The sequence below is a fragment of the Corvus hawaiiensis genome, chromosome 6, assembly GCF_020740725.1.
Source record: "Corvus hawaiiensis isolate bCorHaw1 chromosome 6, bCorHaw1.pri.cur, whole genome shotgun sequence".
Taxonomy (NCBI): Eukaryota; Metazoa; Chordata; class Aves; order Passeriformes; family Corvidae; genus Corvus; species Corvus hawaiiensis.
This window is the reverse complement of record NC_063218.1, coordinates 35,968,151-35,981,873: the sequence shown is the minus strand read 5'-3', so window position 1 is coordinate 35,981,873 and position 13,723 is coordinate 35,968,151. Positions and strand designations below refer to the sequence as shown.

The 13,723-nt window shown below is 38.7% G+C and overlaps 1 protein-coding gene across 6 annotated transcripts in view; it reads right to left on the bottom strand.

The window, feature by feature from the left end:
- The window catches only part of SIPA1L1 (signal induced proliferation associated 1 like 1), a 206,620-nt gene that overhangs the window by 113,163 nt on the left and 79,734 nt on the right, over positions 1-13,723 (bottom strand). For 3 of the 6 annotated variants that reach the window (XM_048305684.1, XM_048305679.1, XM_048305680.1), the window contains one exon: positions 10,001-10,074. The exons of the other annotated variants lie outside the window; for them this stretch is intronic. The gene's annotated coding sequence lies outside the window, so the exon portion shown is untranslated. The remainder of the gene's footprint in view (positions 1-10,000; positions 10,075-13,723) is intronic. 6 annotated transcript variants of the gene reach the window in all.

The following is a 13,723-nucleotide window of genomic DNA, read 5'->3' as shown; positions in this document are numbered from 1 at the left end:
GGTGACTGGCTAAAATCCCAAAACATCCATTATCAAAATATTTTTCTATTGTACCATAAACAAAGCTCTGCAAGGTCACAGGTGTTCACAGTTTATAGAACTCTGCTAATATCTTCTGTGAGAGAGAAAAATATCTCAGGGGACTGGAAAGAAGCAAGAAAAATTCTTGCTAGCAGCATATCGTATCTACATGGTAGCATTTTTAGTTTCTGCTTATCTTTCTCCTGAATTTTCAGAGATTCATAGTGAAATTCCCCATGATTTCCTGTTACATGCCCTACCTGCCCCACTCAACCTGCCAGCCCTACCAAAGACACACAAATAGTATTGCTGTAACCACAACAATAGAGATCAGCACATTTAGCGACAGCATGGGCATAAAAGTGACATCACAAAAGGGTTGAAATAAACAGAAAAAATAGAAAATCAGCCAGAACCACCACAAATCTACAGCAGTGTATGACTAGAATAAATCTTAAATTCAAACACGCCATACAGCAGCACATAGATAATTTGCAGTGCAGCACAAATGATAATCGGTCTCTCCTTTGGTTTCTAAGTCTGCTGCAATTCCATTTATCTAATTTTAACAATGCTGCCTTAAAACTTTCTGTAGCAAACACTGTAATGCCACCACCAATACAGAAGTCCATCTCTTGATTACTAATTCATGAGGTCTTTCACAAAACACAGGCATGTCTTCACAATTAGCAAAATTAGCCCACTCATCCCGCAGCTCCAAGGGACTCCCTGCAACCACCAAGAACTCTAAGTCTGCATCTGAGTACCTTTTACATGCAAAACAATCATATACAACACACATGCTGTTGTCAACTGGAGATCCCTAATTTCCTCACAAAGTTGACTTGAGCATTTCATACAATCTTACATCGCTTTCAGCATTCTAGGCACAGAACATCCCCAAGCTGCTCAACATGGAGAATCTATTAACTGAACGCTCTCAACCCAAACAGCTTGCTCAAGAACTAGAGATGCAGATTCTCTAAACAAACAAATTCTCACTAACATTTTAGAGTTTCTGATCCTGAATAAAGAATTCTTGCACACTTTGGAATAAACAGTATCTATTACAAGGCACTTGGTCTCCCCTCCAAGCAGTTAAAAGTGAAAGGAATGTTGTTTATCATCCTAAAATAGCTCTCAGTTAAACACTAAAGTCATCACCATTGGTTAAAAAGGACAATTTCAGTCATATGGCATTTCAGTTGTATCCTTAAAATATTGCACATTACACAGGTCCTTCCTGCCACTGTATTTCCAGGTTTGACATGCATTTAAAATTCTGCTTCCCATGATTTCTCAATTTCTCAGTTTCATAAAAATATCTCACATCTCCTTGGAAACCTGAATACAGCACAACAAAGACGGCTGGCTCTAATGCTTAGAAGCAGGTTAGAAAAACAACTGCATTCCTTTGTTAGTTAGGACAGGGTTCAACACTTCATTTCTCTTTACTAATGTATCTCACAAGAAGTTGTCTCTCCCCACACCATTAAATTTCCTACTTGCCTTCTCAGCCACTCACTCAAATCCTATCCCCTTCTTCACTACTAACTTGCACTCACCTTGAGGTTTAATGAGTTTTCTAAGCATCTATGCAGACTACTGTAAGCAATTTAAGGAGGCTGGCAATACCCAAAAAATACTCCACTAAGAAGTAAGCCTCCCCCTTCAAAACTGGTAAGAATGAAGTGAACTAAAGCCCCTTTCGCAGCAGTATTTATAATCTGGATCTACCTCAGCTGGTTTCTATACCAAGTGCTCTTGATCAGCACAAGATACCAAAGAACAACAATGAATTTCTATTGTGTTCCATGCCCCACTGTAGCTGCCACAGTCCCTGGCTTGGGAATTGCTGTTTAGATAATAAGGCTGCTGCTACTACCAAAACCCAACATTTGACCACCTCAGTTCAAGAAAAAGAAAAGTGCTGCTTCTCATTTTGAATGTAGGACTACCCAGGGAAGCATAGACGTCCTCTTAGCCCCCCAAAAGGGACTCTGCCCCAGCCATGCAATTCCCTGTGGTAATGTTTCAGGTTTAGCCAACATTCCCCTTGCAAAGCCATCTTCAGCATTACAACTCAATTAAAAGCTAAAATTCTGAAGGTGCTTCCTAAGAATTATACATTTTCAAATGCATGAAAGTTCTCTTCTCTCTCCCGGGAACCAACAGTGTTTTCTAAATTGAAACAAGGTGAGAAATTGGAATCATCCAGTTACTGCCATTTAGTTAAAAGCCATACAGAGAGACGTCCCAAGAATAACAAGCAGCATGGAAATATCAATATGAAGGGGAAAATCAGGAAGACTAAGATTTCCCCTGCCCCACCAAGATAGAAAACGGCACACAAAAAGCAAAGAGGCATTTCCTCTCCAGAATACCACAAGAACAAGAGATGATGTTCAGCCAAATGAAAGCTGACAAGTTTACCATCAACAAAAAGGGCTGCTTCTTCTTCATACCTCTACCTAGGGAACATACCGTTAAGGGATATGGGACTGCAAGCCAAAAGTTTAGCAGCATTAAAGGGAAGAACAGAAGATAAAATTACATTGTAACAAAAAATATTTGAATAACAAAGAGCTAGAATAGATACCAAAGTCTTTGAGTCTTTTGACACAAGTCAAATTAACAGGATCCCAGAGATACACCCCAGAGTATATTATTGTCATAAATGCCTATTGTAGATTTTTTTTTTTTTTGCATCATCATCCCAAGCATCTGTTACTACTCCTAATTAAAGAACAGATGGTCTGACCCAATAAGGCAATTCCTATGACCCTGTATTTATCAGCAGGTGGGGAAATTAAGTTCTGAGGTCTGAAGCAGCAAAGCAAGATTAACAAAAACAGATAGCTAAATAGGTCTCAAAGCCATCTGGTATATGACACTTACTGAAAAAAATATTCTTGAAGATTTCATACAATGCATTTTCCATGGTCTCTGTACTGAGAAAAACTGGCTTCCACAAACTCCACCAGATGCAAATATGACTTAACTCCATAAATGCAGAGATTATCAAGATAATAAATGAGTCCTTTTTCATGTTAAACTAGTGAAGCACAGCTATTCCAGCTGTACAGTGAAATTTGTGAAAGTGAAAGAAGTCAGCACGTTCACATAAAAGTTAGAGGTAATTTTCAGTATAACTTCCTGATAAGATCACTGCATGCACCAGGAAAATAAACAAAGAAAACAACACAGACAAAGGAAATAAAAAGCCTAAGAAGGGTTAGGGGTTTTTTGGCCTATATGTTTTAAGTGTGGGCTAAAAACACACAGGTGAACTGTGGAAAGCTGCATTCCCGAATCTGGTAACAGATGGAGAAGACAGCTTGAAATAATTAATCGGCACAAGAAGAGGATGTGAGTGAGACTGATACTGACCAATAAGGCAGGAATAACATATGAAAGAAAGTACACTTCCTTAAGTGAGTAACATCCCTCCTTCTACATTTTCTAAAGAAATCTTTCCAGCTTAAGTGGTAAAAAAGGGAACTTCCAGTAGCATATGCCTGTATGGGTATTTTTTTTAATACTCTGTTGGAAAAAAATTGAACTGGATTAAAAGTTTTATATTCATGAATCACAGGAATTTCTGATGAGCCTACATTCTGAAAATGTGCATGATCAAGCTCATTATGTTGCCAGGAAATACTATTATTGAACCAACATAAATGAAAATTTCCCTTTCCACTTAGAGCCAGTGACAGGGAACGAGCTAATACCCATTCTTACATTGAGTCACCTGCTAGAGACCAAAGGAACAAGGAAGCTGGTTACTAGGGCATTCTCTGTGAAGACAGGAAAGATGTTCCTCAGCCTAACTCGAAAGCAGGATTACTTTGGTAACAGCAGCTAGTCAAAACGAGAGGCCTCCTCCCAGTCCATGCCAGCAAAGCACCTCCTCCACAGCCCATCCAGTTCTTGACCATTGCCAAGGAAAGGAAAGTACTTTGAGCATTTCATATGAATCTTAAATTTCTCTAAATTAACAAGACAAACATGCTGATTTCTTGTACGTGGAGAATTTAATGAAAAAACCACCAGAAAATTCCTAAAAATGAAAGCTTAAGTCTCAAATACATTCTTATGTTACAGATTTCCAAGATGGAGAAAGGAAGGCTCCTCTCATACCCATCACCTCTTCCTTCTGGAAACATGAACATCATTAACGTGCATCACAGAAAAACTGCTCACAACTTTTTGCATTTGTTAGGTCATAAAAATTTCAGCACTTGAGAGCGGAAGGTGGGCTCAAGCCATTCACAGTGTTTAATCCCATTTCTCTGCCTTTTTTTAAAAAAAAGTAATTTTCACCACAATCTTGGAATTTATAGATCTATGGTTTTTAGACTGTATATTAATAGAGCCTGAAAATACAATAAGGAAAGTTATTTTCCTCCCCCACTGCCATTTTCCTTTTCAGTCCAATGTACCAGTCACTTACTCTGTCAGTCATTATTCTCCTAATATTTTAAAACCAACTTCTAACACAACTAGTAAGCTGTGAAATACTTAACTTTTGTATGGCTGTCACTCTGAAGTGTACTCTCAGCTCATGAAAAACCACTAGATGTGGCTGATTTAAGTCAACCTCCCCATCATTTGGTTACCTGACACACTTAGGAGAGCTACAGATTCTGCACTGAAGATGGTAACCCTTTCAGGTGCCAGTTAAAAACCACAATTCACAGGATCACAGGATCATTTACTACTGCATATGTAAGTTAAAACACCCCAAATATAACAAAAATCCATCCCACTGTATGAAGCTAAGCATCTCCTTTGTGCACGTGTGCTGGGGTGCACATGCAGGGGGAGGAACAGATCAAAGATAATAGCATTTGGCTTGAAGCCATTATTTAATTTCATTAATTGAAAAATATTCAAAGATACTCTTAAACATGGAAAAATTGATAGAAAAAACTAATTGAAATGTTATCTGAAAGTACCTTGGGGGAAAGTGAGTTCAATACACACAAATGACAACAATTGAATATATGAAATCACGCTGCACCGACTTAGTTAAACCACTGTCACCCCTGCACATGAATACTCTTACATAAGGTGAAGCCACTTTTCAATTTATCTTGTTATTTACCAGGAATATTTTTACTTCAGGACTGATCTCATTTTCTAAATTGCAGGAAAAAAGACACTAGAGATTCTCAAGTATTTTCTACAGTGGATTTATGATTTGACATTTCCCAGCATGGACACACAACTCTACACCTATGCAAGCTGAAGAAAATACTTGGTTCAGACCAACTGGTTGCCTACAGATTTCTGTATTAATCTAAATATACCTGCATTAAAGTATTGAATTATTGGATAATATTAGAAAAACAGGCCTGATAATGCCACATTTCTGAAATTATGAAAAGAATTACAAGTGAGCTTAAAAGCAAAGTAAACAAACTTAAAGCATCCAAACCAGAAAATTTTACTGGAATTCATAAAAAGGGAAGTATTGTGGAAAAGTAAAAGCTGTGATTGCAGATTTCAAGAGTTCATTGCAATTATAAGAAAATAAAAAGACCTGCAGCCATCACAGACTCCCCTTTGAACCCAAGCACCTTTCTGATAGCAACTACACTCTCCCCCCATAAAAAGTTTTCAAACTGACACTGTATACCACAGTTCTGAAGTTACCTAGGACACAAGGAAACCCTCTAGATGTAACCAAGGAAAATAAACATCTGCAAAAGGGAGAAAAACAAGAAGTATGCAGCACCTTCTTTCAGGCAATGCTTAAGACTACTAAAATTAAAACAAAAATCCATAAGGCAGTAACAAACTAATAAAAAGCAACACCACCCTCGTTTATAAATCTTCCATTTAGTATACAGATCACTGTATGTTAATGAGATTGTGTCCTGTCCTTTCTGTCGTTTTTAAGGCTTTCTGAGCTTCTCCGCTCACACAGACCAAATGCATTCTCAGTTAAAACACACTGTTATGCTGACACAAGTTGTGTCAACTTGCATTTGAAAATTCTTACTGTGTCTCAAATCTGCACTAGTCTCAAAGGGTAAATTTTATATATTTTATATCACAGTTAAATAGAAATATTGCTCAGGCGAATTAAGTCCACATTTCTGATTTAGCCTACATCTTACCGCATTTGCAATTTTAAAGGACGAAGCCTTTTGTGGCTACATTTTGACTCATAAAAAATTTAAAAGAAGTTCTCCAATTAAAATATTTTCCCTATGGATATGGTAATTTTTAATGTGTACACATGAAAAGAGCTATGGTGATATGTTGACAGGCACCTGAAAGATACTGACAGCCAGTAGTCCTTCATAAATAAGAGAAGAAATTATTTTAAAGTGATAATATATGAAAATATCCAGACAACTGGAATATTTGGTTATACCTACTTAGAATCACTGCTAACCTGACTGTCATAATGCAATGATGAAGTTGCTTTCATTTTCTGTAACAATTTAAAATGCTGCTGCTAAGCATCAAGGAGGTACATGAGGTACAAATGTTCTTACTGACCCCTGCTTTGAGAGTTTGATATAAACCTACCATATTCAACTTCTGCAAGCATTACACACAGCTGTAAATACTGAAAGTTTAATGACACACAAAGCAGATTCACTCCAGAGTTTCTGAAACGTTTCAAAACTTCGTAGGAGGCTGATTGGGAAAAAAATCTTACCAAAATAAACTTTACAGTAGCAATTTTTACTGGCTGCTGTTTCAGATGGATATTTATATATTATTTGTTACAAAAACCCTTCAAATTCCTACATCATTTTTTAAAAAAACTGACCGTAACACTGGATTAGATGAAACTGCAGGTAATAATTATAACTGGGAAAACAAAATAGCTTTGGTACAAGTAAATACTGATGTTTACATAATGGAGGCAGAAGAAAAAAGAAGCTCTCAAGTTTTTGTTGAATGGACTTTAAAAATAATCTTTTGTAAAATCATCTCCTAGTTCAAAATCCTTCACAAATTACTCCCTATAGTTGTACATCTGAAAACCAGACCACTTGAAATACTGTGAAGTCCCTCTATAAAAATATGAGCAATTAAGCCAATAATTAAGACTTCAACTTTTTTGTCACTCATGGCATGGGTGGGTTAGTTTTCTTCAGATGGGACAAAAGGTCAAAGGATTTGTGTTGGGGGCTTCTATTATTTGTAGGTTTCACCACCAAAGGTTGATGCAATCTGTATTTGTCATTCATTCTATATACCAAAAAAGCCTGATGAGAATTTTAGAATTTGAATTATATAGAAAGCAATAAAGGTTATGACTGGCCTTTTTATGGTACCACAGCTATGACTATGAAATTCTTACACCTGCTTTCATAACCACAGGACAGTCCCTCTCAAAGGGCTATTAGTACAGATAATCCATTTTTTTCCTGTTTTGAGTAGTCTGCAAATGATTCTGATTTTTAGAGAGGCAAGTCCTTAACTATTGTCTGGGCCACCTAGATGCAGTTTTTAACTATAGGTGCTGCACAAACTGTTCAGTTTCTTTTTTTATACAGTTATATTATATTAGATGGAAATCCTTCCTATTAGCAGACTAGGCCCTGTTTTTAGTACAAGACGAACATTTCTCCACTCTTTCTACACGAAACTTAGTGGAAAGAATACCCACTATTTATTAAAAGAAGAACTCATTCACACAATTCTTTCCAAAGATTAGCACATGTACAAAACCACAACTGGGTACAAGTCATTACTGAAAGGTAGGAATAAAAATAGTACACAACCACAGATACTTCAATCCAAGTAAGAAGCAGTGTAACATCAATCCATGGCCACTGCACTTCCCAACAACTTCACATTAAGACCTGTCTTCCCTGTCACAGCCACAGTGGAAGTGGCTGTTACTGACTTGTGACCCCCAGACCCTAATCCCTCCCAATTTAACAGGCCAACAGCCTTCTCTGCCCCTTTTATCTCCCCCACCCCAATTTCAGTAATGCCAGCTGAAGCAGCTCTGGTTGCATCTAACCCAACTCCCTCCTTCCAAATTTGGCTCCTCTTGTCTCCTGTTCCCCTTGTCTCAGCGTCACTTTTCTGGCTTTCAGAAAGAAGAAAGGTGAAAAGGGAAAAACCCTTCTCCAGTGCATGCTGCATGTCCTCAGCAGGCCTGTCCCCTCACAAAGGAACTGCTGTTTTTTCAGATAAATGCTATTATTTTCAAGAGCCCACAGAGGGGTCCTAGCAGGAAGACTCCTCGTGAGCATATAGCAATTGGGGAAACAGGAGATGGGTACATCACAAAACAGGCATGCAAAAGGAAATAATTATGGTACTAGACACAGCTCTCACTTTAAATAGCCTCAAATCCAGAGAATTCATTACTTCATCTGAATAGTCCCCTAAAATGTGTTGCACCACAGGATTTCTGAGCATTATTTTACAGCACCAGAATAAACAGCTGTGTTCTCCTAGACTTCCATATGTTTCTGCACTGCAAAACAGCATTGTGTATGTGTCTCTCTACTCTCAAGCCATCTAAATGCCTCTCCATTGATCTATCCAATCTGTGTTAGGGACAAAACAGACATTGACCTCCCTGAGGCCACAGAACTTGTGCTGGGGGCCCACACTGAGCCCAGAGCTGCAGTTTAACATTACAGCTTCAGCCCAGCTGGCAGCTGGCCACTGCCAGGAACACGGAGACTGAACCCTCCCATCTCCATTCCCATCTTCTCTATTTCTGGCCTACAGTCATCTCCTCACATTACAAGCAACTCAGCTTGCAAACCAGTAGAACAAACTTTACTATATCCTAAAGATTTTAAGAATGCGTGTATGCTTTCCAAGAAGGAGAAGAAAAAGCAAATATAACACAAGCATATAGAAAACTCATGGCTCAACTAAACTGATATTAGCCTGCATTAGAACCTTCATAGAAATGTCCCCTTGTGAGGGCAAAATACATGTAAAGGTCAAATTACCCCACCAATTCCTGTTGCATAGCTATTTGTTGTTTATTTCCCTGAAAATGTGTTTCTAAACTGGGGAGAAAACTCTCACAATTTCTCTTACTCATGCTGAAGCAAGCCTTGTTACAAACACACACAGTCCTTTATCCATACTGTACCATCTGATATTACACTATGAGTTTCAGAATAAAGACAAAACACAATGTTTAAGGAACTGATTAATGTACAGGATGTGTCCAGAGCGTAAAATGCAATATTTCTAGAAAAGCTGACAACTGGCCTTCACAGTATTCATATCTGAAGAAGCAAATCTACAGTTCAGCAATCCCAGTAAATCCCTACTTCCACAATTTAATGTTAATAATGCGTTTAAGTGAAAATAAAGGCCCCACTGGGTGCCTATCTTCATAAAGCTAAATATTTGCACAGAAATGGATAGCCATACTCCTGTGATGATCAAACAAGTTCGAGACTGCTGGCAAACAAAGATAATAGGCAGCTGAAGTCCCTCCTTTTTCCTCCTCCTCAAAATTTCTAAACCAGAAAACTAAATCAATCCCTTAACTCTTTTCCAGTATGGTTCTTAAAATCCAGAGCGGAGCTTTTGGCTTTCATTCCACTACTTATTCCCAAAACACAGCTGTAAAGTATAAAAATCAATTAATAATGTTTTGATACAAGACAGCTCATCCAGACGCTACGCAGGACAGATTTACTATTCTCATCATTAAATAAAACATTCAGAAATCTCCAGAGACTTGTTTTTCACAAATGTTGACAGAGACAAGTATTGCTTTTATCATCACTGTCTAAGCTTATAATAGAAGTATACTATTCATTTCAAATGACCAAAGCCAAAAAAAAAGTAGCTTCCCCTGAGCATCGATCATTATTCTCAATTACAAATCATGAAAACCATACTATGTACAAAAACCATCCAGTTTTTAAATATTTCAGACTTCCCTGCACACCCACATTCCTATTAATGCATTCCACTAATTCATGTTTTGAATTTTATGTTCATAGGAAAGACCTCCACTTACAGAAAAATGGTTCCTCTTGAAAATACCACAGGCATTTGAAGGACACAGGTAATCTCTCTTCAAAGAAGCAGCAGCTAGTAAAACAGAAACAAAATTAAACAAAATATGCAGATAAAATACTCTTGTTCAGAGTTAACTAATTCAAGACCTAAATAGCCAGTGAGCTGGAGAGTGATATACCTGAAAAAAAAAAAACCCCTCCATTGAGAGCACCTGCCACAAAATCTCAGCAGTATCAAACTGCAGTACTTTTCCAGAAGAATGGTCCAGGCCATCCAGAACTTTTCAAACCCAAACAAGTAATTATTTGCATTTTTCCTGTCCTCAGAACCTCCCTTTGTTATTCATTGCTGCTTATAAATCAATTCCCCTCACCGCTCCTTGTCCTGCTCCCTTGAGTAGCCCCTTTTTCTCTTAAACAGCCTCTGGCTTTTCCAGTCTTTGCTCCTCTCCTCTGAGAGCCTGCCCTCTGTCTCCCAGCCTAGCATCTTCTCCTTCCTTTCCGTTCCTCAGCCCGCTGGTATTTGAATCACAGCCGCTTCCTCCCTCCGCTCTGCACTGGATGCCAGCACAGGCGGTACTGTGAGTACTGAACAGATTGTCCCTGCACTCCCATTTCGGAGAGCTACGGTGCACGGAGGCTCATCCTGCAGAGGGGAGCAATGCAGGAACACGCGCTCAGGCGCCGGGGGAAGCTCAGGTGCCTCATCAGATCCTGCGAAGTCTCACCAGTGTTATAAACCGTGAGCGAGGCAAAATGAAGGTCCTTCAGCAAAATTAGCTACCAGAACAGTAAACACAGAATGAGCACGTATAATCTGTCCAAGCTAAAAATCTTTTGACAACAAAAGCTTGAATTGGGACAGCTCCTTCACAGTATGACAGCCCCTCTCTACCTTCCAGGTGACGGGACTGCTAGAGTTATTAATCTAAACTGCAGAGTAAGCTAAATAAAATACTGGGTATTTTTCCTGCACTGCAAATCCCAAAGCTGACTGATGAGTCAAGATTTTGAGACTAACGTTTCCAGAATAGCAATTACGACAAACCACCACCCTGTGCAGACCTGACTTGCAACACTAAGATACAAACCTCAGAAAATTAAGGACTGACTGATAAGCAACTCTGTCTTCGGTTCAGCAGGGCACACGGCTGTAGGCAGCCAACACAAAATACATTACCTCCATTCATGAGGCAGAGTCACTTAGAAACACACAAATTTTAGGCAGTAAAACATCTCTACCAAATCCCAACAGCTTCAAAAGCTACACTGTAGGACAGTTTTTCCAAATGCATCAGAACCTGTACTGCAACACAAGCCACCATGAAATATTTGATTATCTGAAGTAAGACAGACATCTAAGAGATGCCTTCTGACTTTAACAAGGCAATACAAGTACACGTGCTGTGCACTGCAGCTCAGACTTCATGCACCCATCATCTCCCACTGTTCCTGGGTGAAAGACCCTGAAACAACCATCAAATCAGCAGACAGGGAAAGCCAGGACCACCCCTTCCAAAAGGACATCACTTTAAAAGAATTCAGTGAATGAACATGTAGGCTAAGCTCAAGTTAGTTTTTTTTCCCCCATTTGCAATTTCTATTGTGTAAGCTGCCTACTTTACCCTCCAGCGGCTTTGGGTTTTGGTTTTTAATTTTAAATCTGCTTGGGACTTTCAAGGAAACAGAACAACTACAACTTGAGTGGCACCGTTAATTATTTCAACAGCTGTTCCTAAGTGAGATTAATTCCATTAACAACGGGGAAAAAACATAAATAGAAAAGAAAAACCAACCTTCACTGAAAAGTGCAACTTTTTCCTAAGATCAGTAACATAATTCTGTTGATTAGGTCTTGCAATTGTTATTTTTAGCAAATATCCTTAAACTTTCTTTCCAATTATAACAGGCAAAGTAATGTAAAACTCTGATGCAGAACTACCTTTTCAGTCCTCCAGCCATTTGGAATTATTTTCTACTTGTTTTTCACTTAAAATGCCTTCCCAGACATGACAGATTAAACAGAAGCCCATGTGTCAAGCAGAAGTTATCAGAAAACCTACATGGAAAAAAAAGCACTAAACCAGATTGAATTTGCATCTGTTTGTCTTCCATTCCTCTTTAATGTCTTAAATTTACCCGTACAGTCTATTTCATAGAACTAAGTAAAGGAAGAGATACAGTATCGTATTGGGGGCTGGGGTTTTGAGTGTTCTGTTGGAGCTGCGTAACTGGCACCACCAGCAAAGGATGTTCAATGCTGGTTCAGTAATTCACGAAGAAATTCATCAGGCAGCAACCATTTAGAAAAAGAGTCATTAGAGATTTCTGCATCACCTCTGGTCTCCACGCTTCAGCTCTCAGCACACGTAGCTGCTTTATGGTTATGTGAACAGGTATTTTCAAGCACGGTCCTTCACTAAGTGACTCCAGCCAGGTACAGGGCTGGAACCTATGAGCAACGCAGCCCCAAGGTCTATGTTACAGGGTACATTTATAAGATACCTAGCAACACTCTTTGTTCCTGAAGCTACAGCAAGTCTGCTCAAATGACAGATATAGTACAACAAAAATAGTCATAAAAGCCATTCGTTTGTGCAGCGCCTTGTATCTCTGCAAGCCAAGAACCTCCTTCTCTGTGCTCTTTTATACTGATGTGACTCAGGCAAGTAGACCTTTAAGTCAGTCCTAGTCTTGCCCAGATAGGAACTGCAGAAAAACACCATACACACAAGTAGGTGGTTAGCAATACCAACAGAGAATTAGTTACTCCCTCCAAGCCTTCCTGAGTGAAATACCAGTCCAGCAGAGCTCTGCAAGGTGTCCCTGGGGGCGGTGGGCTACAAATCACACAACACAACAAAGGACAAGCATTATCTCTAATTCTGAGAAATACCAACACTGCTCTCCAGTTCATTAAGAAGGAGTTACTTAATGGCAGCTTTTCAATAGTGTGCTGGCTTGGACAGCCTACACATTGATTCTGGATCTTACCCAGGCTGTCAAAGCCTCCAAAGATAACTAAAATTGTGGTGGCACATACCATTGCCAGCCACTTTTAGAATCTGGTCTTCCTTGTGGAGCCCAATACTCTAGGGCTCCACATGGAAGAGGCCAGAAAGTCAGCAATGTAACATTCAAAATAAATTCTCCTTAAAAAAAACCAAACTGATGTTTGAATTAGAATAATTAATGCATAGTTTAATCCAGCTACTTACAATAATGCACACTATGATACATAAAAGAACTAGTCTAAATGATTTCTAAGGTATTACTGATTTGCTTTGAGGACCAGTAAAAGACAGGGATCCCAGAGCAATATGAAACAGAGTATATGTCTAATAACAGTACTAGGGAAGTGGGAAATTACTTAAATAGCAAGACAAACAATGTAAATCTGATGCTTAGAAAAATCTGGACATATTGCTGGGGAAAAAGAAGAGGGATTTAAGTTAGGGGAGAAAGATAAATGATAGTCAGGAAGCCACAAAACAATGTCATGTTCTCTCTTGGGTAAAAGTCTTATTGAAGCAGCAGGTGCAGCTTATGTAAGTGATGCTTCTGACACTGTTCAACATAACTTGGAGACCATAAATCCAAAATAATTAGTGTAGATAAGGGTAACTACTGGAAAATTCACTTTCAGAAAACCAAAGCAATGGTTCAGTATAAAAAAATAAACAAAACCAGAAAGAATTTTGGGTTGGTCCAGCTAGTACTTG